Source organism: Melozone crissalis, unplaced genomic scaffold (genome assembly GCF_028551555.1).
Source record: "Melozone crissalis strain CALT ecotype California unplaced genomic scaffold, PUWL_Pcris_2 ptg000019l_1, whole genome shotgun sequence".
NCBI lineage: Eukaryota > Metazoa > Chordata > Aves > Passeriformes > Passerellidae > Melozone > Melozone crissalis.
Genome location: NW_026535797.1, coordinates 13,005,569 through 13,028,632, shown reverse-complemented (window position 1 = coordinate 13,028,632; position 23,064 = coordinate 13,005,569). Strand labels below are relative to the sequence as shown.

General features: G+C 42.7%; 1 protein-coding gene across 1 annotated transcript in view; it reads left to right on the top strand.

The window, feature by feature from the left end:
* Positions 1-23,064, top strand: part of WBP1L (WW domain binding protein 1 like) — a 58,945-nt gene that overhangs the window by 20,723 nt on the left and 15,158 nt on the right. The window lies entirely within an intron of this gene.

Genomic DNA, 23,064 nt, shown 5'->3' with positions numbered 1-23,064 from the left:
CCATGAGTTTTATGTCAGCTTGATTCTGAGCCGTGTTTTGCTGATACCAGTATAAGTTAACTGTATTATGTGAAACTGCTTGTACAGAGCTAAAGGAGCAATAAAAGTGATCTGCCCAAGAGGCTCCAGCATTTTCCCTCTGCTCAGATTGCTGAACATGACTAAGCCTTTGCAGAATGACATCTAAGGTTACACTTGGAGTCATTAGGTTATAAACAGTCCATAAAATGTTTTGCATACTTCATGTTAATATTCCTCAGAAGATCAAGATTCCCTTGGGAGAAATGAGAATATGCACCGAAAACATTCTCAGTCTTGAGGTTTATCCACAACTTCCGTGATCACTAAAGATCAACTGTCTCAAGACATTATTGCAGAACAAATTTTGATGCTGCTCTGAGTGTTTATTTACTGGGGGAATCTACTGGGTAGTGCCCTTTCTTGTTTTTGCTGACTGGCTGAGTTGTAAATTACATTTGAAAGTCTTTCTGACTCTAATTTGGTAGATTTATATGAACCTTCATGTTCAAGAATGTTTTTGAGCCCCAGGCTGTGTTAGGAAAAAAACATGGTAAAAGTGTTCAGATCTTGACAGAATGTCTGAATTTGTGCTATTGAATAGATAGAGGGTTTCTTTCATTTCTCTTCATTCCTCGTAAGGCTTAGAGGCGTTGGGGGTGAGTTCTTGACCTTTCTTGAAGATGCCAGAGTCTCTCTGAGAGATCTGACCCCCCCCCTCCCCATTTTTTTTTTTTTTTGCCCAAGAATAAATCTGTCTCTACTGTGAGGAAATGGTTGTTCCTAGACACAATCTAAGTAAAGCTGGGTCTGTGGGGGGACTGTTGAACTTGGGAAAAGGGTCTTGTCTTTTGTTCTGGCATTAGCATTGACTGCCCATACTGAATGCTTGGCATCTGCAGTGGTGCAGCAGCAGCCTGTGCTCCTTGCCTGTGTGGTCAGCTGACCTGACCCAGGGCAACACTCTGAAACAAAACAAAACCTCCAGACCACCAGAAACTGGTGTTTCTGTCCTTCAGAAACTAAACTTACTTCAGATTCTACTGTTACTTTATGAAATACTGGGATTTAATAGACCTGGCAGGATGGCTCTGGCAGAGCTGTCACATTACAGCAAGATCTGGGCTCTCAGTCAAACCCCTGACTTGGTGGCATTTCTCATACCTAAGGACTCAGCTCACAAGGGATGGCCTTGGCATCTGCATGCATCGAAATTTCTTCCAGGTCATCTAAATGAGAGCAAAGAGTGGAGGACTTGAACAAGAATCTGGTGAGAACTGCTGTAAGCTGCAGACACTCCCAAGCTACCTGCAGCTCAGGGACTGTAGGAGCCACTGGTGCATCTTCCTCCTCTTGGGAAGTTTAGGAAGAAGCATTTTCCATGTGTGTGTTGAGTTTTTGGAGGCCTGGCTGTTCCTGGGGTAGTTCAAAAGCTGTCTGCAGACAATTTGACAACATCACTTTATGCTAATGAGGAAGCAGCAGGGTTGTGTTTCCTCCAGCCTGCCTTGAAAAGGGAAGTAGAGAGGCTCAGCTGTGCAGAGCTACAGGGCTGTGGAGCACAAAACAGCTCAGAGACTTTCATCTTACTGCACAATTCAAGAATGCACTAGTTGCATGTATGAGAATTCACCCTGGTCCAGTGTGCTTTGTCTGACAACAAAGCTGCTTGATTTGTCTCTCTTATGCATCTGGTTTCCAGTCTGAATCCTTCAGGCATCTCTGAAGGTCTCTTTTGGTGCATGGTGGATGCACTGAATGCCCTGGTTCTGTTGGCTTGCTTTGGCAGATAAAAGTTCCATTTCACTAATATGTTTTTACATTTACAGAAGATGGCTTAACTTTTTTTGATTTTGCATGGCTTTGAATTTCCCAAAAATGTTGGGACATTTTTGATGGTCACTTATTTTTCCTCATGGTGACTTCAAGTCAGTGTGAGCTTAGACTGCAGTAGACAGTCCACTGTGTGTTGACACTTTTAAAAGATAAAGCCATGCTGACAGTTTATGCTGAATTCTTTCCAGAGATGAATATGTGGTAAAAGTTCTTAACATTTTTCTTTTGCATGCCAGACCTGCATTTGAAAAGGATTCTGAAATTTATTATCATCTTCATTATGTTTTGCTGACGTTAAAACCATCTACTAAATCCAGCCATCTAAAACTGAAGGGACAGTAAAAATGTTAACGATTTTATCATTTACCTTTGGTGTAAAAATTATATTGCAGCTAGTAAGGAACACACAAAGGCTTAGGAAAAGGTTCTGCAAAACAGTGTTAGATATAAAAAAAGAAAAAGAAAGGTATTGATATAAAATCTAATGAATGAAGTGAGTGTACAATAACTCAGTAACTGATACAGACTGAAAGTGTTTGCAGCTCTTTTTGTTCTGGAGGGAAAAGACCCCCAAACAGAAAGTGTACAAACTCCTAGTTGTAAATCTGCACATATGGAAAGAAATACTAAATGTATAGGGGATCAAATTAAAGGAAAAAAATAAGAAAAAGTTAGAAAATGGTGAAGTGCTTCAGTCTGTATTGAAGTACCAGAATAAATCCCTGAAGGTTTTATAAGCATCTCTAAGATAACAGGAAATGAACAGTGTAGATTTATCAGGAACAGCTTCATGGGAGGAGGCTGATGAATTTAATTTGGTTAATTCAATGGATATTTTACAGCCCAGCCTGAGTGAGGCAGCACATTGGTTCTGGGATACTCAGTGAGGGTCTGTGTTCAGGAGGGTCCTTTAAGTGATGAACATTTGCTGAGGAGTGTCTGTGGTGGTGACTGGGATCCTGGAGGGGTTTGTTCTGCCTCTGTGCCAACAGTTTGGGAGACTAAGAGAAAACACTTGAGATGCAGATGGAAATTTGTGTGTGTTTTTTAAAACAGGAGGACAAGTTGGTGAAATAGCCTGAAGTCTATTTCACTTCTCCTCAAGTAAAAATGCAGAATATTTTGCAATGGAAAAAGTGAAATAGTCTGGGGTTTTAGACCAGAAATTGAATGCAGTTCTTCCAGTAAAAAATTCACCAAATCTTTAACAGTGTAGAATTGTCCTGTACAGGTATTTTGTAATACTCCACACTAGTAAGTGATATGCCCCATTTTGGATCCCACATTTTAAGATGGGTTTAAGTTTCAGACTGAGAAAACCAGTAAAACCATGATTTAATCCTTGTAGTCTAGAAAAGAAAGACTTCTTCTGTCTTCTGGAAGCAGCTTATAGAAGAATGGAACAATTTTCCAGGTGAGCTAAGTTAAGAAGATCCCTACGATCAGGTGTCTTGTTTTTAGTGGAGAAAAAAAAATACTGCCTTATCTTGCACTAAGGCCTGAGTCAATGTTAATGGGAAAGAACAACCTTGTGTTTAAAGGGCATCAAGCACAGGAGTACATCCCCTGTTGAGGCAGTGGGTTCTCTAGTGATTGCAGTTGCCTTAAGAATAGGTTAGAGAAATGTTGATGCTTTGGGTGCAGTGAGTCGTTCCCAGAGCAGTTTGACAGCCTGGTGCCTCTGGGTTTGCCTCTTTGATTTTCAAACAGCCCTGACTTTTGAAGCCTGTGTTAAGAAACAAGTGCTGAAAGGAGGACAAGTCTGATGGTCAGTCTGTAATTAAATCTGTAACTTAATCCTGCTCACAAATGTTGCTGTCTGTCCCTAAGTTCTTTATGTATTTTTACCTGGAAGATGTCTTTTTAATGGTCTAGTGACTTTACAAGGTGCAGGCTGGAGCTCTGAAATTAAATTGGTGGTTAGTTTTCTCACTTGTTGACAGGAAATGAGGGTTGGTGTGCTGGTGTTCCAAAGGAGATGTTCAGAATTTCTACTCCCCATACTACCCCTTTCAGGGGAAAAATACTACTGTAGGAGCCTGTGATGTGTCAGAAGCGAGTATTTCTAAAAATTGAAAATCTTTCCTTGTCTTAGAGTTTCTTCATTCAACAGTAACCCACAGGGCAGTGAGCTTTCTGAGTGCTGAGGGTGATATATATTGTTCACCTTTTGAAGACGAAAATATTTTGCTAGTTGGGGGTTTGTTCTGGGGTTTTCTGGGTGTTTTTACATTTACTGTTTTGCTGTAGTCACTCTAATTTAGCACTAACAACTTTCCAGTAAAAAGGTAGGATGTCAATGAGGTTTTGATCTGTTTTGATTTTTTTAATACTGATTCATACAGACCATTTGGTTTATGCTATGGGAGAATTCCAAAAGCAGCAATGTTTGCAGCAGTAAAAGGTCACTGGTTTTGTGATCTAGAGCACATGCATGTCTGGGGGCCAGGCCTGAGCAAGGAGAAAGCAAGTGCTTGATCTTCTCTCCTTTCCTGCAGCCTTGCTGCAGAGAAGTGCATGAAAGAGCTAAAACCGTGTGGATCACCTGGTCCCTCTTCTGCTCTGCACAGCCAGGGGAGTGTTCACTTTATCCTCCAGTGGAATAACAAGCATTAATGGAAAACATAGCAGTTTGGATGAGATAATGCCCATAAAGGCAGGCTGTGGTTATCAATATTTCTTCCCAAAATAAAACTGAATTAAGTTTTTAATTACTGAACACTCTGAAATAAGCTTTGCACATACAGTGCACCTAAGGGGAAAACCCTACAGATACCAGGAAAGAAGGTGTGTGGGACCACAGGGTGTTGGAGGTGTCTGCCCTTGAAAGGGCAAAGCCTCCTGGCCAGCAGGTTTGTCACTGAAATTTAGAAACTGGCTGTGATTGCAGGTGCCACCAGTGCCTTTAATGCTTCAGCAAAGTGCAAACTGCGCAATGCCAGGGCCGGAGCTGAAAGGCGACACCGGGACATTGCTTCCTCCCCGCCGCCTGTCCCTTACATAACTTGGGGCTTCCCGGGGCGGCTCTGCCCGAGCCCAGCCGCCAGGAATGCTTGGGCAGCCGGGGCAGCTCTGCTGGGCATGGTAAGAATAGCAGTGAATTCACTCTGAGCCCAGTGGTTCTGGTACCTCAGGTGCTGTCCCCCTTCTGTGGTTAGGGAAGACGAAGCAGGATGGTGAAGCTGGTGATGGGAGGCACTGGATTTTTTTTGCCCTGTATGGTTGGTTTGAACCAGCTTTGTGTGCACCTGGAAAGTTACATCTGTCAGCTCTGGTTCATGTACACCGTGTTTTCTGAGGGCTCCCTCAAAACATCTGCTCTCTGGTTGGCAGAGCAGATAAGTGGGTGGCCTTTTGGGGGGCTTTTATTGTGTTCTTGGTAAAGATGTCAGTCAAAACAGAACCTGTACTGTAACAGGAGAGAGACTAGGCTTTAAGGTATTTTATATTTTATTCTCTTTCACAGATACCAGTGAACTCAGCTTGAATCTGCCCTTAACCATACACAATGCTGATTTATTCCTTACTTTTGTTTACTCATTTTTTAATTTCACATACTTGGAGAGATCATAAGCAATGCAATAATTCAAGTTAGAAAAGACAATATTTTGTTTAAAATGTGGTTTTCTGAAGCGTTTTTTCCATAAAGTTGCATTTTTAAGGAAGTTTTTAGCAGTGGAGTTTAAGACTGAATAGCTCTCATAGAGTTTGTCTAGAGATTTAAAAGTGATGTCTTTAATACTGTTTTGCTGTGATCTTTTAAATGCTTGTTGTATTGAGCTTTCTTAATAGTGAAACTTGTGATTTCCTTTCATTCTTTGTTTTGGTTGTATGAAGAAATGTGATCTTCAGTGCCCTTCATTTTGGAAGGGGAGAAGTCTGTCTGTCTGCTAGTCAGACCACCATGCTGTGTGGGTGGAGGGGCTTTCCTCATGCTTGTGCCAAACTCTGAGCCCCAGCCTACTTGGGGCTGTAAGAATGAGTTTGTGTTTCTGCTAGATAACAGAAATCCTGTAAAACTCAGATACTGCACAGCCCATTTGGTTAATTGAGAGACTTTTAATTTTGGGAATACCATATTGTGATACACATGTATTTTCTAAGAGGAAGAAGATTCAGTTAAAGCAGTTGTTTGTCGTTTGAGTACTGTAAATGCAGTCTCCTGCAAACCAGAATCCATTTAATCAGTGGAGATGTAGGCACAGCAGGGCCCGGAAGGAAAAGTCCAGGGATAAAAAGTTCTTGAAGGTGTACATATCTAGAGAGCAACTTGAGGACATTTGCCTCAGCCTATGCAATATTGCTCTGTAGTATAACATTACCAAACCATAATATCCAGCAGTGTGCTCAAAAAGAGGTGGTTGCTGATGTTTTTGGTTTTTTGGTTTTTGTTTTTTTTTTTTTTTTGTGAAGGATTTCCCAAAAATCTGTTCCTCCAAAAATGGATTCAAGCTACACAGAAGTGGTGTTCTGCTGAAGAAATGTAATTCTCAGAACTTAATGAAAGAGCCTCTTTGTTGTAAAACAAGGTACAGAAAACAAGAGTGCTGGGATTTGAGGGGCGCTTTTCTAAACCTCTTCAAGATGTAAACTTATGCTCAGGAAAGGCCAACAAACTTAAGAGAAATCTGACCAGACTATATGCATAACAGATCCTCCCAGCAAAGTCTTACCTGATGACAAAGCTTTTTAACCAGTTGTTTACTTCTTGTCAGGTTAACCAATGCATTATTCCTGAAGCAAGAGCTGAGTGTCTTTGGGCCATCAGGTGCCCATTTGACACCACTGTTTCTGAGCAAGGTGTGGGTTTTAGATTTATAAGAAAAGCAACAGAGGTTAACATCAAATTTGTAATTTGCAGGGATACATACCCTCACCTAAAATCACAGGCATCTGCACGTGTGATTGCCTATCATGTCTGCTATCTGTTCCTATCTCTGTGAGTGTTTCCCATAACCAACATGCTTGTGCATCATGTGTGAGACTAGATTTTATCTGAATATTGGCTTTTCACACAGTGGCACTTTGTGAGAATGCAAAAGGGGCAAAGGGCAATAATCTTGCTTGGATTTTATCTTCTTGCCCATGTTAATGTAATTTGGCTGATCCCTGACCTTCCTGTGCACTCCAGACTTCTGTCGTAGGTATATCTTGGTAAATCACGTAGCCACCCTTATCTTCACCAGATTGTCTGTTTTTGTGGTAGGTTCTTTATAAACACATTTGCAGGCTCTGAGAGTTCATGCCCTGCCTTATCTGTAGCAGGCCTTGGCCTGTGTAGTTGGGCCCAGCAGCAGCAGTGCTGCATCCCAGATAATTGCTTCATGTACAAAAGTATCCTTCTCTTTGAGGATCTCTAAGTTAAGACTGTCTGCTGTATAATTGCCTATTGACTTGGCCTATGATGAAAAAATCCATCTTCTAGGACCCCAAAAGATATTTCGAGCAGTGTTACCCCATGGAATCTAGAGGGAATAGAAGAGTAAAGAAGATGAAAACCTTAAAGTCAATTCTAGTCACCCCAGCACTAGTGTTGTTAGTTTTGGCAAATCCTGTCTCAACAGTAAAGCCAGCTGCCATTTTGGCATCAACACAGACAGACTTGGCATGATCCCTTCTGGCATCAAAAAAATGCTTCGTGGGAGCTGGCACCAAAACTGTGAAACAAGGGTAAGTGAGGCCCAAGGGAAACGCCAAGCAACCATGAGATGAGTACTAAAAATAGTGAGTTGCTGTCATTTGTAGAGAAATCAAATAGCACTTGTAAGAGTAGGGCTTCCAAGTTCTCCATCAAGGTTGTGCTGGTAAGCATCTCTGGGACAATGCATGTCTGTGATGATGTGACCAAAGGGCACACACTGTATTTTTGGTACCCACATGGTGCAAGACTCTAAAACTAGAACAGACGCTTACCGTCTTAATTCTGTGCTTAGGGGATCCTGTTACTGTCTGCAGACTCTGCCTTCTTCCCTGTCTGGAGCAGATCCTCTCCTCCTGAGCCGTTACCTAAGTCCTGTTTGCATACATGGGCATCAGGAAGACAAGAGCTGTATTGCCAAAAGCAAGGAGCCAAGCTGGTGTCCCTGTACCACCCCGGATACACTGTGGCAGTCTCTTCAAATATTTAACAGCTGAACTCTCCACTCCCTCCTCCTTCTCCCCCTCCCAGCAGGCTTAGAAGAAAGCTGAGTAGGTTTTACCATGACTTCATTACACACTCCAGACTAAAAGTGAAGCCTGACATCTTCATTTGGGCATTTCAGGTACCTAAAAACCTGGGAATGCCAAAGGGGTAGAATCAACCCAATCTTTTTTGAAGCACTTAGCATCACTTCTCAATGGGACACTTTCAAGCCTTTAGTCCCTCTGTGCCTCAGTGATGGACTTTGAAGCTTTTTAACACCTCTGGGCTTGGATGGCACTGTGGGTGTTAGAGTGGTCACACAAAAGTAGATGATTCACACAGACTTTGGTATTACAGTTGCATTGGTTTGGCCACAGCTCTGTTGCTGTGAAGGGAAGCACGCTGGACCTGGGCTATCATTTTCTGCTCCACGGAGAAAGAGCAGTGGGAACAAGGTTGTAGCTTGGAAACCTCAAGCTGCACTTAGAAAAAACTATTTTGGTCTCAGAGAAGAGCCTGAACTTTTCATTGCTGCCACTCTCCCATCAGCTGAACAGCAGAGTGGGCAGGAGTGTCTGAACAGCCTGGATGTGGTTGCTTTTATCTCCTCTGTCAGACGGGTTTTGGAGAGGACTCCTCTTGGGTATGTCCTCCACAACCACCCCTTGTCTGCTCCCTGCCCTTTCCCTGAGTGCCCTTACGATAGCTTAATACAAAATGCAGCTTCAGAGGAAGGATTGCTTGCTGTACAAAAGTGCAAAGGGAAGTGCTTTACTGCTGGCATTTCTTCACCCACAAAGGAGCAGTGAAGAGGAGGACAAGCTCTCGCTGAAACAGCAGATGATGGAGTGGGTAGTGGCTTCCTCTGTGGGGCAGACTACTTGAGTTCAGGGCTTACACATGGCTTCTGGGTAGAGATGTGGCACATATTTGTACTTACCTGCTTGGCTGGCAAATTGCTGTTTGGGATTTAGTTGGAATTGAGAGTCAGTTGGAATCAAGCATGAGCTGTTGCTGTTAGGGCTCTCAGTAACACTGAGAATATTTTAAAGTATAGGGTCTTATCCTCCCTGATCAACCAGTTACTCAGAGAGAAAGACAGGTAACAGCAGGGAGGTTGAAATGCACTGGCCCTGCAAGAGTTTTTTGCACTTCTGAATCACTGAGCTAGCAGAAGTGATGGTCTGTGGGGAAGAGGTACAGCTTCTTACCACTGCAAGCCCTTGTGCTTTGTTGCACATTAAAATTTATTGATCCATCAGACTGGTTGCAGTGCTAACTCACACGCCGGTTCCAACAGATATGGTGTCTTTTCTGAAATTATTCTTTGCTTTCTCTACAAAGATTAAGACAGTTAGGCCTGAAAAACAGTAAATGCAATGACTCCAGTGTTCTTTTTTTTTAGTTGAAGTGCATGTGGACTGGGGGACCCACTTTACCCCACTCCTAAACAATACAGTAATACTAGACAGAGTGAAAGGTTTGTTTTGGGCCATTTGTCCCCTGAGCAAAAGAGTAGATCTTCTAGGTCCTGCAGGTACTGGGAGGTTACCAGCCTGACCTCTTCTTCTTGGTCCTCTGGAATTTGTTGATGGCATTCTTGGTAGGCAGTGCCAATGCTGTATGTTACATGAACCCAGGACACCTGGCCCTCACACTGGAAAGTCATCATGTTCTTGTAGTGCTATCATTGGAGTGGGCAAGTTGCCCTTCACTCTTCAGGGATCTACAAGTGCACAGGTGGGCAGACAGAAATGGTTTGTAGGCAGATTTAGCATTGCATTGCTCTTCCAGCACTGGTCATCTTCCAGTGTCTCATGCTAGTTTTGCTAGCAAACTAGTCCCTTTGGAATATTTGCTGTCAAGATGGAGCCTAGCTATTCTCTAGAATAAGACAATATCCAGTTGTTCCTGGATATTGTCTTATTCTAGAGAAATAGAGATCTGCTTTTACACTTTTCTGTATGTTTCTTTATCCCCAGGATGGGGAAAGGTAAAGTCACCTTCGTTGAGGTTGCTTCTTTCACAGTGTGTTTTGAGTGTGTGCCAGATTTATGAAGTCTCAGTCCTAGCACCCAGGGCTGCAGACTGACTAACAAAATGGTGCTCCAGAAATACTCCTCTTATCAACATGAAAATAACAGAGTGCACTGGGGAAAATGGAAGAATAATTAGATAAAATTGTTCCAACTTTATGGTCAACCTGTGTATGTAGCTGCAGAATTGTGGTATTAAAGTTTAAATGGAGGATATTACACATCACCTGTATGTACTGTTCAAAACCTCTCTCTGCCTAGGACTGTAATAGTGGAGCAACTGAGAGCAGCCTATGCTTCAAGCCTGACAGATTTGAGGTGCACAACATCAGTTTTTGTTGCAATTGTGTTATCACAACTGGATCTCCTCAGGGTGTATCAAAATGAGTACTATACCTTGCTTGGTTATCAGACTTCCTTGCAAGCGTCTCCCATCAAACATGGAAAGCAACTCTGAAATGGCACAAACAACTTCCATCATGTGTTTCACTTGCACATTCTATCTGAGGTCATGAGGCACAGAGTGTTGGCCTGTGAAGGTACTGAGCAGCATCCTTTGCTGGACATCATATTTGGGGCAGATGGCATATTCTGGAGCAGTATTACAGGCTGGTAATGCCTAGAGGCCTCTTTTCCAGTAGAAACTTGTTCACCATTTTTCTGTGGTGGGATCCATGCTGACATGCCAAAAAAGAATGGTGGTGGCTGCCTGAACAAGCAAATTTTGAAAGTAATGTAGATCCCATAATCTGTCTTGACATTAGTCCTGACTTTTCAGAGCCCTCAAGAGAGTCATTTATTGAGGAACTGTGTGAACAAACACAAAACTTGTGTTTGTTTTGTCATTATATCTTAGATAGATGCACTCTTGTGTAGCCTTTGCAGATCTTAAATTCCAGGTTTGTGTAAAGACAGTGAACCCGTGCTGATCCTGCCTTAGAGCTGCTCTTGCTTTCATTAAAATAATTATTATTTCAGCTCTGGTTTCCCCCAAGCCGAGAGCAGGAGAAAATTAGAAGGGTTTTGGAAATGGACAACGAGCAGCTGAAGGCTTTGGGATAAGATTTTACATTAAGAGGATAGGGAAGATTGATATCTTTTATAAGAAGATAGCTAACAGGTACAGAGTAATGAATGGGTGAGAAGATGGATGAGGACTTCTGTTCCCACCTGCTAATAATATGAAAGTCAAATTAGAAGGTGGTGAATTCATTCCTGATGAAAGAAACTATTTGTTCACAACCACCATCTATGAAACTCACTGCCACCAGGCAGTGCTTTGGGGCAAGAATTTATGAACTTAAAAAAAGAGAAGGGGGTAAAAGGATACCAGTTGGTATATCCAAAGCAATTGCAACGATTAGGAGAACCTAGATGTTGTGCAGAGGTTCTAAGGGTGTTATTAGTGTTTTATAAGGGTATGAGCTACCTTGTGCAGCTCTTTCTTTTTTTTCTGTCCCTCTACAGGGTTTTTTCCGTAGTCGCCTATAGCAGAGTTGTGGAGCATGTTACTGGCTGCTGTCACTGCAAGAGAGGTGGCTGCTCCTGCTGCAGTCCAATGTGGTAATGCCTGCTTGCAAACCACCTTTTTTGTGTCAGTCTTTCCAGGATTGCTAAATTCACACATAAATTAGGATGCTTTTGCTTTTCCGCCAAGTTCCTGCTTTTGATAGTCCTTCACAAGTTGTCTTAGATCTGGAATGACGCTTTGCCTTTTGAGTGTGTGCTGGGAAGAGGCGGGTGGTTAAAGTTAGATTTCTTCTGCCAGTAGGGATTTAGAAACTGCTGCATTAGCTCAGCCCTGGGATCTGCCTGGTCCACAGCTCTGGATAGCAACAGCCAAAATCGGATGTTTCAAAGGCCCGTGCGAGGCCACAGAACAGATTACTAAAACAGAAAGCTGCCCTTTTATATCACTGCTGTTTGTCCATAGAATTGGAAAAGCAAAGGTTGAGAGTTAGTTTGATCCAAGAGCACAAAAGCTGGAAAATCCCATTGCCTGGCTGATGCTATTTAACACTGATGTTTTGTATCCTCCAGGAAATTGCTTCCTTGCTTGTTTTCTCTTAGGGAAATCAGAGATGTGCTTACCCTTAAACAGCATTTTTAGATGGTACCTTGAAGTTGGTGTAAAAATAAGTAATGCTTGTGTGTAGTCTCCCAGCCCAGTTGTGGAGAGGACACACAGAGTGAGGTTCTCATTTGGGAAACCACTCTGGGCTGGACTGAGAGGAGGCAGCAGTGGTGGTCACTGAGTGGTTCTGGCATGTGCAAAATGGGTGTCTTTTTCTGACACTGCTGAAAGCTGTCTAGCTGTTGGGTGGCAAGGGGTGTCTGTTCTGCTTTTTTTTTTTAGTTTCCTCTTTTCTTTTTTTCTTGTTTCTAATTAGCATTTGCAAGAATTGTATGTGATTTCTCTCTCTCTCCTGAAGTACTGAAATTACTAATAAAACTGCTACTAAAAAAGGCATTCAGTGAACTCACTATGCAAAAAAACTATATTCCTTCCCTTGTCAATTATTTTAATTTGTTGGGCTCCAAAGCCAAAGAGGTCAAAAGCCAGGGGAGTTTGTCCTCTGTCAAATATCCATGGAGCTGCTGCTGGGGCACATGGGAGTGGCAGTGGTGTCCCAGACTTCCCCCTCCCCGACAGACGAGGACAGCTGCTGATTAAAGAGAAGCACAAAAAAAGAGGTTGCTGAACTTTCAAAGTGGAGGTAGAAAAGGAAGTTAAATTTAGATTACCTTCTGCAGTGTCATCTTCTGCACCACTGTGGAACTTGCTGTACTCCTTGCTTGGGGGAGGACAAACAAGACATGCCATCCTGGGCACCGGATGATAAATTTGTTTATAAGGCTTAATTGCCCCTTGGCATGAAAATGTGAAATGAGCTCAAGTAGAATGAGAAACCTTTTGACAGGGCTAGTCAGATTTTCCTTGGGGAGAGGTGGATTTGAAACTCTTCCCATCACCTGTCTGATGCTGGAAGGGTCCAATCCTGATCCTTCTGAAATAAGGGAAGTTGTTGCTGTTTCTTTAGAGGGACAGCTGTTATCAGGGGCTGAGAGTTGAACGGTGCTATGAGTCAGAAAAAGTGGAACTGTGGTAGGCAGAAGGTGGCTGGGAAGTGCTTTGAATCTGTGAAGACTACCCAGGTCCTCAGGGTCTGGAGGTACTTGGGGAAACAATTGTGGTGGCATCTAGGACTCCAGTGCTGTCCAGCAGGCACCATCAAACTTTACTTTCTCCTCAGAAATAGATGAACTGTCTATTTTTACTTAGCGAGATTTAATCATCACCATGCTGGTGGCTCATGATAACATTTTTAATAGATCGCCCTCCATTGCAGCCCCCCTTAGCAGGGAGGAGAGCACTTCTGCACTTCTGCTCCACCAGGGCTCCCTGACAGGTCCCGTTTGCAGCGACCTGCCCGGTGTCACCCAGAGCTCAGCACTCTTAAGGATCAGGGCTGCCTTTTGGTGTGGTTTTTCTTTTCCTTTTGTGGGGGCGTGGTGTTTTTTTGTTTGTGTTGGGGGTTTTGTCTCTGTGTGCTTTTGTGCTGGGGGGTTGTTTTAGTTTTTTTTGCTTGGGGTAGGGTTTTTTTGTTTCGTTTTTTGGGGCTTTTTTTCAGAGCTGCCCGACCTGATGTCATTTCCCCCTTGCAAACACCCCGGCTGGGCTGCGTCTGAGATATGTCACAGGGAGTGGGAGGAGGAGGAGGGGGAGCCAGCGAGTGCGTGCAGTGTCCCAGGACCCTGTTTACTTAGCATTCCCAGCTGAGGAAGCCCTGGTTTAAATAGGATCGGAGGAGCGGGCTGCCCACAGCAGATGAAGAAATGGTTGCTGTGGGGCTTTAAATTCCTGCCTTCCCATCTGCTGGCGTGGAGGATGAGCCTGCAGAATGCCTTTCCTCCTGGGTCTCAGACAGGTAACCAACCGGCTGAAGTGCGGTGGGAGCTGCTTGCTCAGGTGGAGGATGTGGCCGATTACTTTTGTGTTTATTTCCCCCACCTCTAAGGATATGATTTCTGACTTTCCCAAAACGGAACTGTACAATCAGCACTTCCCCACCCGTGGTGTGTGATCGGAGAGCACAGTTGTGTGAGAGACGCTTTTTATTAGCGAGGAAGGAGCAAAACTGTGAGCCGGGGATAGGAACTTCCTTGTTGTTGTTGAAGGCTTTGAGCAGGGAGGCTCTTTGTGCCGTTCGGTTTTAGGGTGCTTTCCACAGTCCTTTAAATGAAATTGCGTTTGCATTTCTTAAAAACATGCCAAACTTTGAACTTTTTTCTTGTACAGGCATTATTTTGTATGTAAAACTATGGATTAAAAAAAAAAAAAAGAAAAACCAGGGAAAAAATCCCAGAAAATACCCAGGGAGGGGTATGTACGTGTGTGTGTGTGTCCCATCTCTAACAAAAGGCACCAAATGGAAAATGGCAACATGCTGTGACCCACAGCTTGGTGATTTTAAAATTATTTTGCGAGAGTTTGAGCTTGAACAAGAAACTTGGGATAATTTAATAGCTGGTAACATCGAGTGGAATGAGAAATGGTAGCAACTGCCCAGCTGCTCTCTGCTGGAGGAGGTGCCAAATATGTGTTCCTAGGCTGGGGAGAGCAAACCCTTTTTTTGGTTTGGGAGGCACGTCTATAGGAGAATCTAACTGTAAACTCTTTCCAGCACTGCTGTGATCTGTAATCCACAATAAATAAATACTGAATTATATCAGAGTGCTGCTTGCAGTTTCTGATTTAAAATTAAGAAGTCGAGACTGGACCATAACATGCTTTAAACTACCTACTTTCAGTTGTTTATCAGCGCTAAAAGGCTTCGACGCGCTGCTGAGTAGACAGTGCTGTCTCTTTTTCCTTATCAGTTCAGTTTTGGTGAAATGCAGCTCTCTCCCCACCCCCACACCCCCCCCCCCCATCCGAAAAGAGTTTTACATAAGAAACTACCTCTAGCACAATGACCTTCTGTGATTGGTGCAATAGCTATAAATAATAGTTCACTTGTTAGCACTCAGGGCAAAGAGACTTGCCTTAAAAACTAGAAACTGAACCAGAGGGGGAAATTCAGGCACAAAGGCTGAATGGCTTTAGGTAACTCTCAAATTGCAGTGAGATGTAGCTGCTTCAATGCTGAGATTGCTTGAGACTCACAGATGTGTTTTTCTCTAAAGTTCCTGTTTTTAAATAATCCATTTTGTTTTAGAGATGCGTTCAGTGTAGCTGGGGTGCTGCGTAAAGTGTAAAAGTAGAAGTTAGGTGTAATTTGGCTTCATTTGCTGGAACAGTGAACATCTGGTTGTCTCAGTGGATGGATGGTACTTTTTTCTCTGCTGGGTAACTTTTCAGCATCAATAGATGCATTTACAGGAAGCAGGAAGAAAAGGTGTTGCCTCAAGAACACAAGAGCAAAGTTGACTATTTTTATCCACTGATAAAGGATATAGTGGGAAAGAACTGCTTGAACTTTCCTTAGTTCTAATCATTTTTACTCTTTAAAAAAAAAGTGTTTGTGAGTGTGTCCTACATGGAAATATTACTCAGAAATTTCTTTTTCCAAGGGTTCTTACTGAACAGTACTGTTTAATTGAAAGTAGGGGAGGAATTCAGGAACATCTCAGCACCTCCATTGTGTCTTGGTTTTTACTTGGTACATTCAGACTGTAAACACTTGGCTGTCTGGGATGCCCTTTGTTGTTCTCACTCAACACAAGGGATGCTGATCCTGGGCTGAAGTCTCTGGGAAGAGGTGCTGAGTGGGGTGCCCTCCCATGAGCTGTGTGTGAGGGTGGAAGGATCAGAGTGAGACTTTTGGCTCCCCAGGACCAGCACCCTTTCCTCTGCACCCCTGGACTGCACTGAACAGCTGCTTTCCCTGGATCTGCCTTCATTTCTTCTTTGGGAGCCAGCAGCATTGTAGCATTGCAGATGGACTGCCAAACACCTGGTAAAAGTAAGGTGTCTCATTGATTTTGGGTTTTTTTTTATTGTTGCAGTGAGGATGATATTTAAGTGCCTAAAAAGGTAGGTCAGCACTATGTGACATCAGTGCAGTGTGGGTGTTTAAAGCTCCCATCCAAGGACACATGATTGTAGGGGATCTCTGCTTTTAATTTTGAGTGAGCATTTCCTCCTAAGGTTGGAGACGGTAGCTCAAATACATTTGCCTAGTTTACTGCAGAAATGAAAAAGGAAAAAAGAATAAAAAAAGAAGTTGGATTCCAAATGCTTTTGGTTTTAATTTTTACTGCTTGAGGTTTTCAGCATGGTCTTCTGTTTGGTGGTTTAGACCAACAAAGTGCAAGATGACCTCCTCAAAGCTGTAATTTCCTAGAAGTCTAGAAGTGTGTATCTTTAATGTGAGAGGGCTGAGGACTGCAGCTGGGAAGCTTCTAGCAAGGAGTGAGGAAGTAAACATATGGTGCTTAAAACACTAATGGGTAGTTGTCAGAATCTGAAATTGAAACTTGCAGTAAACAAAAATGAAACAAACCAGCTCTTATTGAAATATATCAAAGTGTCCATGATCTGTGAAAGGAGAGTGTCCCTTTAAAGATAGTTGGAGTATTTCTTCAGGATAAATGGATGCAACAAACCAATTTGTTCCTCAGATAAAGGTTAATAAAACCTTGGAGGTTCTGCATCTGCTGGGGGTGAGGATGGGTCTGCTGTGGCTGATTAATCATGGTGATCTAAATATAATTCTCCTGATGCTGGCATTAGTGAAGCAATAAATGTTGTGGATTAGAATTCCCATTTTGGAGATCTTTATTGTGCCTGAGACGGCTCAGAGCCATCATTCCTCCCCCACTTATTATACTTCTAAAGTGTTTGCATATTTGCACTTACTACACTTTTTCCCCCCACATTCCGCAAAACAAAATTTGTGGTGGGTGACTTAAGAAGAAGTGTCCAGACTTGATTTATTTCCTGGCCTCAGCTGTCTGTCATAAGGCAGGCTTACAGGAATCTATCCCCTGGTGTGCTGGCAGAGCCTGGCACTTGAGGTTCCAGTAACTCCCAGCAGTCAGAGCCACTTTCATCTGTGGCAGTCTTGGGTGTTTTTGTTAAACTGAACCCACCAAAGGCATGACACTTGCTCAGATGGTGGATTTTTGCTTTTATGTTCCAAAGGACTCACAGGTGTAATGTTTGTGAAGGCAGGAGATGTCTGGAGGCTTTGGTGAGGGCTCAGCCACACCGGTGTCTGTGGGTCCTGAGCTGCCCTGGTGACCCAGGGTTCCCCAGCAGTTCTGCCTGTCCTTGCTGTGATCCCACCTGCTGTCCTTCTCCGAAAGGATCTACTGAGTTTAAGATTAACTTTGATTACGAACTGGGGGGCTGCTGGTAAACCAGAAGTTGTTGTAAACCCTGTGGCAAGATTGGGCATTCCAGCCTAGTATTTTCAGTAGCAGTCTTAACTTACTACCCCTTGAGTGCCTTATCAGACAGAGATCATTTTCTTTGGTAGTTCTGTGTTTGCATTCTCATGAGCTGTTGCTGATGCACTTTGCTAACCAACACTAGTGATAGTCTGATATGTGAGATTGAGTAACAGCCAAGTGGGAACTGGTAAATAGTGGATATCAAATAGTTGTTTCTGACATATTTAATATACTGACAACCACTTCCATTCGGTTACTCAGAATGCTTAAAGAATGTATATGGTTCAAATACTGATTGTGAGTTACTCAAAATACAAACCTTCAATGCATTTTTCTGAGGATAGTGTCACTTGCTTAAATCCATCCTGCTTGTTTTGGGTGTGGCTGGGTACTGAGAGCAAGGGACTGCTGCCTGCGATTAATGAGATTAGTGAAATAACTAGGTCAGGATTTTGATTTGTTATTAAATAGATGCTTATTACCAAAGTCCCTATGAGAGCTGTGAAACCAGAAGGTCTGGAGTGGTCACACATTGAGCCCACGTCCTGTTAAAACCAGTTGTATCTTGCCCTTCTGCAGATGCCATTTTGGCAGTCTCCCTTCATCCTGTTGCTGGGCTTTTCTCTGAGTCCCTCTGTCTGTATGCCTCTTATTCAGGCCTTTACTCACTCCTCTCATCCTGTTGTTACTCTCCATCTCTTCCTGTTAAAATAGTAATTTGCTGTGTAGTGCCTTGGCAAATGCTGTAGTGAAATTTGGAGAAATTAGGGAATTAGAGTAGGTATAAAAAACTGGGTATAGTAGGAGACAGGAATGGCCTATAAACTGCTGTAAGTAAGTGCAAGTCACATTTCCAAGCGTTTCCCAGGGTATTACCAAGGTTAGGATGAATGGATAGTCTGCCAGTTTGAATGACACATTGAGGCCATATAAAGGTGCTCATATTTAGGGTAATGGAGTCAGGATTTCTGTGAAAAGAGGAGACAGAGCAAAAAGCTAAAATGATGATTAGATTTCGTGATACTGGCTGCTGCTGGTTTTGGTTACCTGATTAATGTCAACTGAGGAGTCAACTTCTGTAGGTTGTTGGCTGCCAACTATGCACTTCTGAGTGTGGGCTGTGATGTTTGTTGCTGCAGTTGCACATATTAATTTTCAGCTTGGAAAAGAGCCATGCTAGCCTGGAATTTGCTCATCTTCATCTTTCTCCCTTCTGACTTAGCAACAGTATGTGCCCAGGTTAACTGCTGACTTTTGAGAGTAGAAAAGAGAGAAGTGCCTTGATCCTTTTATTGTGATGGAACTCCACTGTCAATCAGTTATTTTCCTTCATTTCCAACATTGGCTTCAGACATAGTAAATCCTAACAGATTTACAGCTATTAAACCCAACAATTTACCACTGAGAACCTTTACAAAAGTAGGGTAAGGAGGTCTGTTCCATCTTTCCTTGCAGCACAGTCAACCTTCAGACCTTCATGAATGGCTCTTGTCTTGATTGTACCCCAGATTTTGACCTTTAATTTGTCACACAGACCTCCAGTAAAGGTCTAATACTTGAGTGGAAGGTGAAGAGAATAATTGGCTTTTTTCCTTGGCACTGACGTTACTGTTTGCTGTGGCTTCAGATGTGACAACATACAGCACTGCCTTGAGTTCTCTTATATCTGCTGCTGCTGGATATTTTAAGGATTATATGTAAAAGCACTTGACAGCGAAAGTGGACTACTGGCAGAGTTGCAGAGTTGCCAGTATGGTTGTGGGTTTATCACAAATGCCAAATATCAACAAGAAAATAAGTTAAGAAAAAGAATCTTATTCACTGTTACTTTATAAAGTTTATGACATGTGAAAACTAATCCAAAATACCCCATCTTATATGAAGAGACTCTCAAAATGCACCAGGTAAGATCTTTCCAGCTCAACCAGTTTCATGACAAGAGCCTGTACCACATTTCACAGATTGTTTCTGTTGGACTGGACTGGGAGGGAACACAGGCTCCACGTCTGCAGTGTTCTCCCAAACACACTGGCTTTTGTGTGTCAGGGACTGAGTGATTCCAGTTTCTCTGACCAACTCCTAGGATGGTACAGGAGGCAGTGATACAACATGCAGGCTAGGGTACCGTGCTGATTCACAGGACAAAGTGAATCCCCTGAAACTAGCTGGGAATCTCCTAGGATTTGCAGGTGGGAGATAATGAACAGCATGTTCTGGCTTCTTAGTTGTGAAACAAGACTATTTTGCTCTGATGGGGCTGAATGCTCTTTGAGAGCAGACCCATGTAGATCCTGCTTAGTAATCCTGCCTGGAGGCATCTACAGTTAGCTGAACAAAGGATGGTGGGGAGGGATGTGCTTGCTTGCCTGGACAACAAGAAAACGAGACTCTCCTTCAGCAGGGAAGCCCACTCTGGAATGTAATAGCCACTGGGTATTGGGGAAGAAAGTGCTTTTGGAAAGAAGCCCTCCCCCTTCCTTGTTTTCCTAAGGCTACCTTAAAAATATTCCAAAACCCTTCTGTAATAGTTTAATAGAAACTCCACGCTAGTAAGAATGACTAAAAATTACCATTACAAGTGCTGTTTGCAGTGGAAATTAAAAACAAAGGCAGGTCAATAAAATATGACTGCTCCAGCTTTGCTTCTATGAGAGTTTTTTCCACCATCTATTTTTTCCTTATCTATAAAATTACTCTTTCAGCCCTGTGCCTTGTGTATGGCTCTTAGTGTGAAAAAGGGAATAGTACACAGCACAAGCACTTGGGATATTGTTTCCAGGAGACATTTAGACTCTTGATAACTGTATTGCTGATATATCTTAAGTAGTTAGTTTGGCAGCCTATCACACAAAGAATGCATGGGAGAAGGAAGTAGAAATAATAAAATGCTGCTGGTATGAAAAGTACAGCCTGAGATTTAAATAGAAAGTGAAGTCAGATCCAAGAGGTTGGAAGTAAGTAGACATTTCCTAACAAAGAGTGTCATGGTCTCTGTCATGGCCAGGGTGGCTCTACATAACCTGTTCCTTGACTTGCAAAAAAGGAGCAAATTGTACAGTGGCTCAGCTTTTCACAGAAATGAGTCTTGACTTAAAAGAGGAAAGGAGACAAACACTTGTTCCAAAGGAGTCACCTATAACACATCCCAAAACAATGCTCTCCCTGTGCGAGAATCTTTCCCTAGTAGACTTCTAATTGTGAAGATCTGTGGCCTTTACCTTTTATCTCTTTCCCTTTCTCTTGCCAGGCTGTGTAACCCAGTGTTAAGAGGTAGCCATGCCATGCAGTAGTAGGACCATGTGACCTGCTGGGATCCTTTCCAAACCAAATTATTCCTTAATTCTGTGAAACTGTTTGGAAACATGGGTGACAGTTCTGGGTGTGACATGTGGCCCCCGAGTCTGACAGCTCCATGTTCCCAAAAGCCTCTTGGTGGCTGGGCTGGCAGAGGTCAGCAGAAAGGCTCCAAAATGAGCTGCTTGGACTTTGAGGAGTGTGACTGGTGGCACTGCAAGGACTTCAGAACCCCAGCTGTGGGACTATTTGAAGGTACAAGCACATGTACATTAGGGGGAAAAGCACTTGTCTTGGTCAGTGTATAAAGAATGGACAGTAAGATGTAAACTCTGCTCTAGATAGGAAGCAGGATGTTGCCTGAGACTTGATCTCCAGGAAGAACCTGCAGAACACCATCCTAGCTGCTCAGGATCCTCTGTTGAGAATGTCCTGGCACGTGTTGGCCAGCTGGGTTAACAAGGAGCAGTCCTGCACATAAGCATGTGTGGAAAAGTCATTTCAAATATAATGAAGTTGGCAAGAGGGAGTCAGTAAGTTCAAATAAAAGGATGGTGTGATGAAAGTCTCTGAAATCAGTAGTGCTGCAAGTTTTTAAGTGGGAAAAATATAGTGGAAGATGTTATGAGTTGCTGCTCCCCAAAGACACTGATTTGTTCCTCATTGCTACTCTTTGAAGCAGGCAAAACTGAGTGGATGAAATTTTTGGGGAGTAAGCGAGAAATGGTCAAGGATGGATCAAGTGTGGTGATGCAGAGAAGATCATAAAATGGCACTGTGAGACTCTGGTTTTTCACCAGCTCCATGTGATTCATTTGCTGGTTCAACAGGTCACACTGATCTTCATGTGTCACAACCACAAACCTCAGCTAGTCATTCTCTGACTTGAGCATTATCAACAGGATTGCAATTTTGCAATGGCATCTTAATTTCTCAATTGTCTTCATACGAGAGCCAAAATCTATGCTGTTCATCACTTACATTAGCTCTGCAAAGCAAACAAAAATGAGGAAAAATGTAAATAAACTAATAAGAGCAGATAATAGATGTGTCCTAGTTGTAGTTCTTTTGCTGGCTAAAATTACTATTTTTGGAATAAGTAGCAGGCTTGAAGCAGAAAATTCTGTGCTGGCTCAGCAAAGTCTCCTAATAGTTGCCATCAGTTAGAGATGGAAACACCTCTTTACCGTATAGGAAAATGGTGTTTTTTCTACTTTTGACATGCCAGCATCTCAAGACATGCCAACATCTCAAGAACCAAATGTTTCTTTAGCTGCCTGTAGTAGTTCTGGACTGGTCTGTCCAGCAAAATGTTTGCCTCTTCCTGAAAAATAGAGGCAGAGCCCTCCAACTTGTTGCCTCTTTGGGTGAGTTTTAAAGGTGGTTTTTGGAGCCTTTTGTGGAAATAATGCTATCCATGGAAGAAAGGGAAGCAGTACATCATATGCTGAGTTGTGTTAGCTGAATTGTGGCCTCACATGATCAAAAGTTGGTGTGACTTCTTAGGAGAAAAGATGGCAGGAGGTTGTTCTGCTCTCAGAAGTTATGTTGCTTCTGTAATTTGGGTGCTTAGGTGAGAGACCTGTGTTGGGGAGGTGTGGCTCCAACCAGGGTGCTGTGTGGTGGGGAAGTGCTGGTTCTCCTCCAGATCCCCAAATAAACTGAAAACTTAGTGCAGAACTCTTCTGCACTGAAGCTGCTGCCTCACATCACTTGTTCAATGAGGTGGTTCAACATTAAAATGCACTTGGTATTTTGCATGTGTGGTGGCTCCATAGAAGTTTGTGAGTAGTGTGGCTGTGGTGGACTCACATAAATGAGAAGAATAGTGCAGTTCAGCCAATGCTGGGATCCACAGATTTGCATCCCTGTCACCTACTGCTGGGGATTTGTTGGGCTTTAGTGGGTTGGTGTTTTCTTATTTGCAAGTTGATACTTCAAAAATTATTTTTTTTCAACACAGCTTTCAGTATAAGCCTACCCACATTTTTGTTTCCTTGAAATAGACTTCAAGTGAAAGTGAAAATAAAAACTTTGTTACAGTGGTTTTAATTGATTTAAGAAATTATTTAATTTAATTAATTTAAGAAACAAATTTTTTTGTTTCTTAAATTCCGTAATGTTCTTTGAACTCACAGGTTGCTCCAAAACCTAATAGAGGATGTACAAACCACTGCCTGTAAAATGCTTTTGTTTTCTTGTGTTTTATACTTTTTTCCAGCCATATTTTCAGACTAGCAGGAAAACACAGACTTCTGAGAAGTGGTGCACCATGTGGGGAACTGAGACCTCACAGCATAGACCTTTTCCATGTTAGGTGTCTTGAGGACCTGCTGGGTGATTTGCTACAGCTGATTT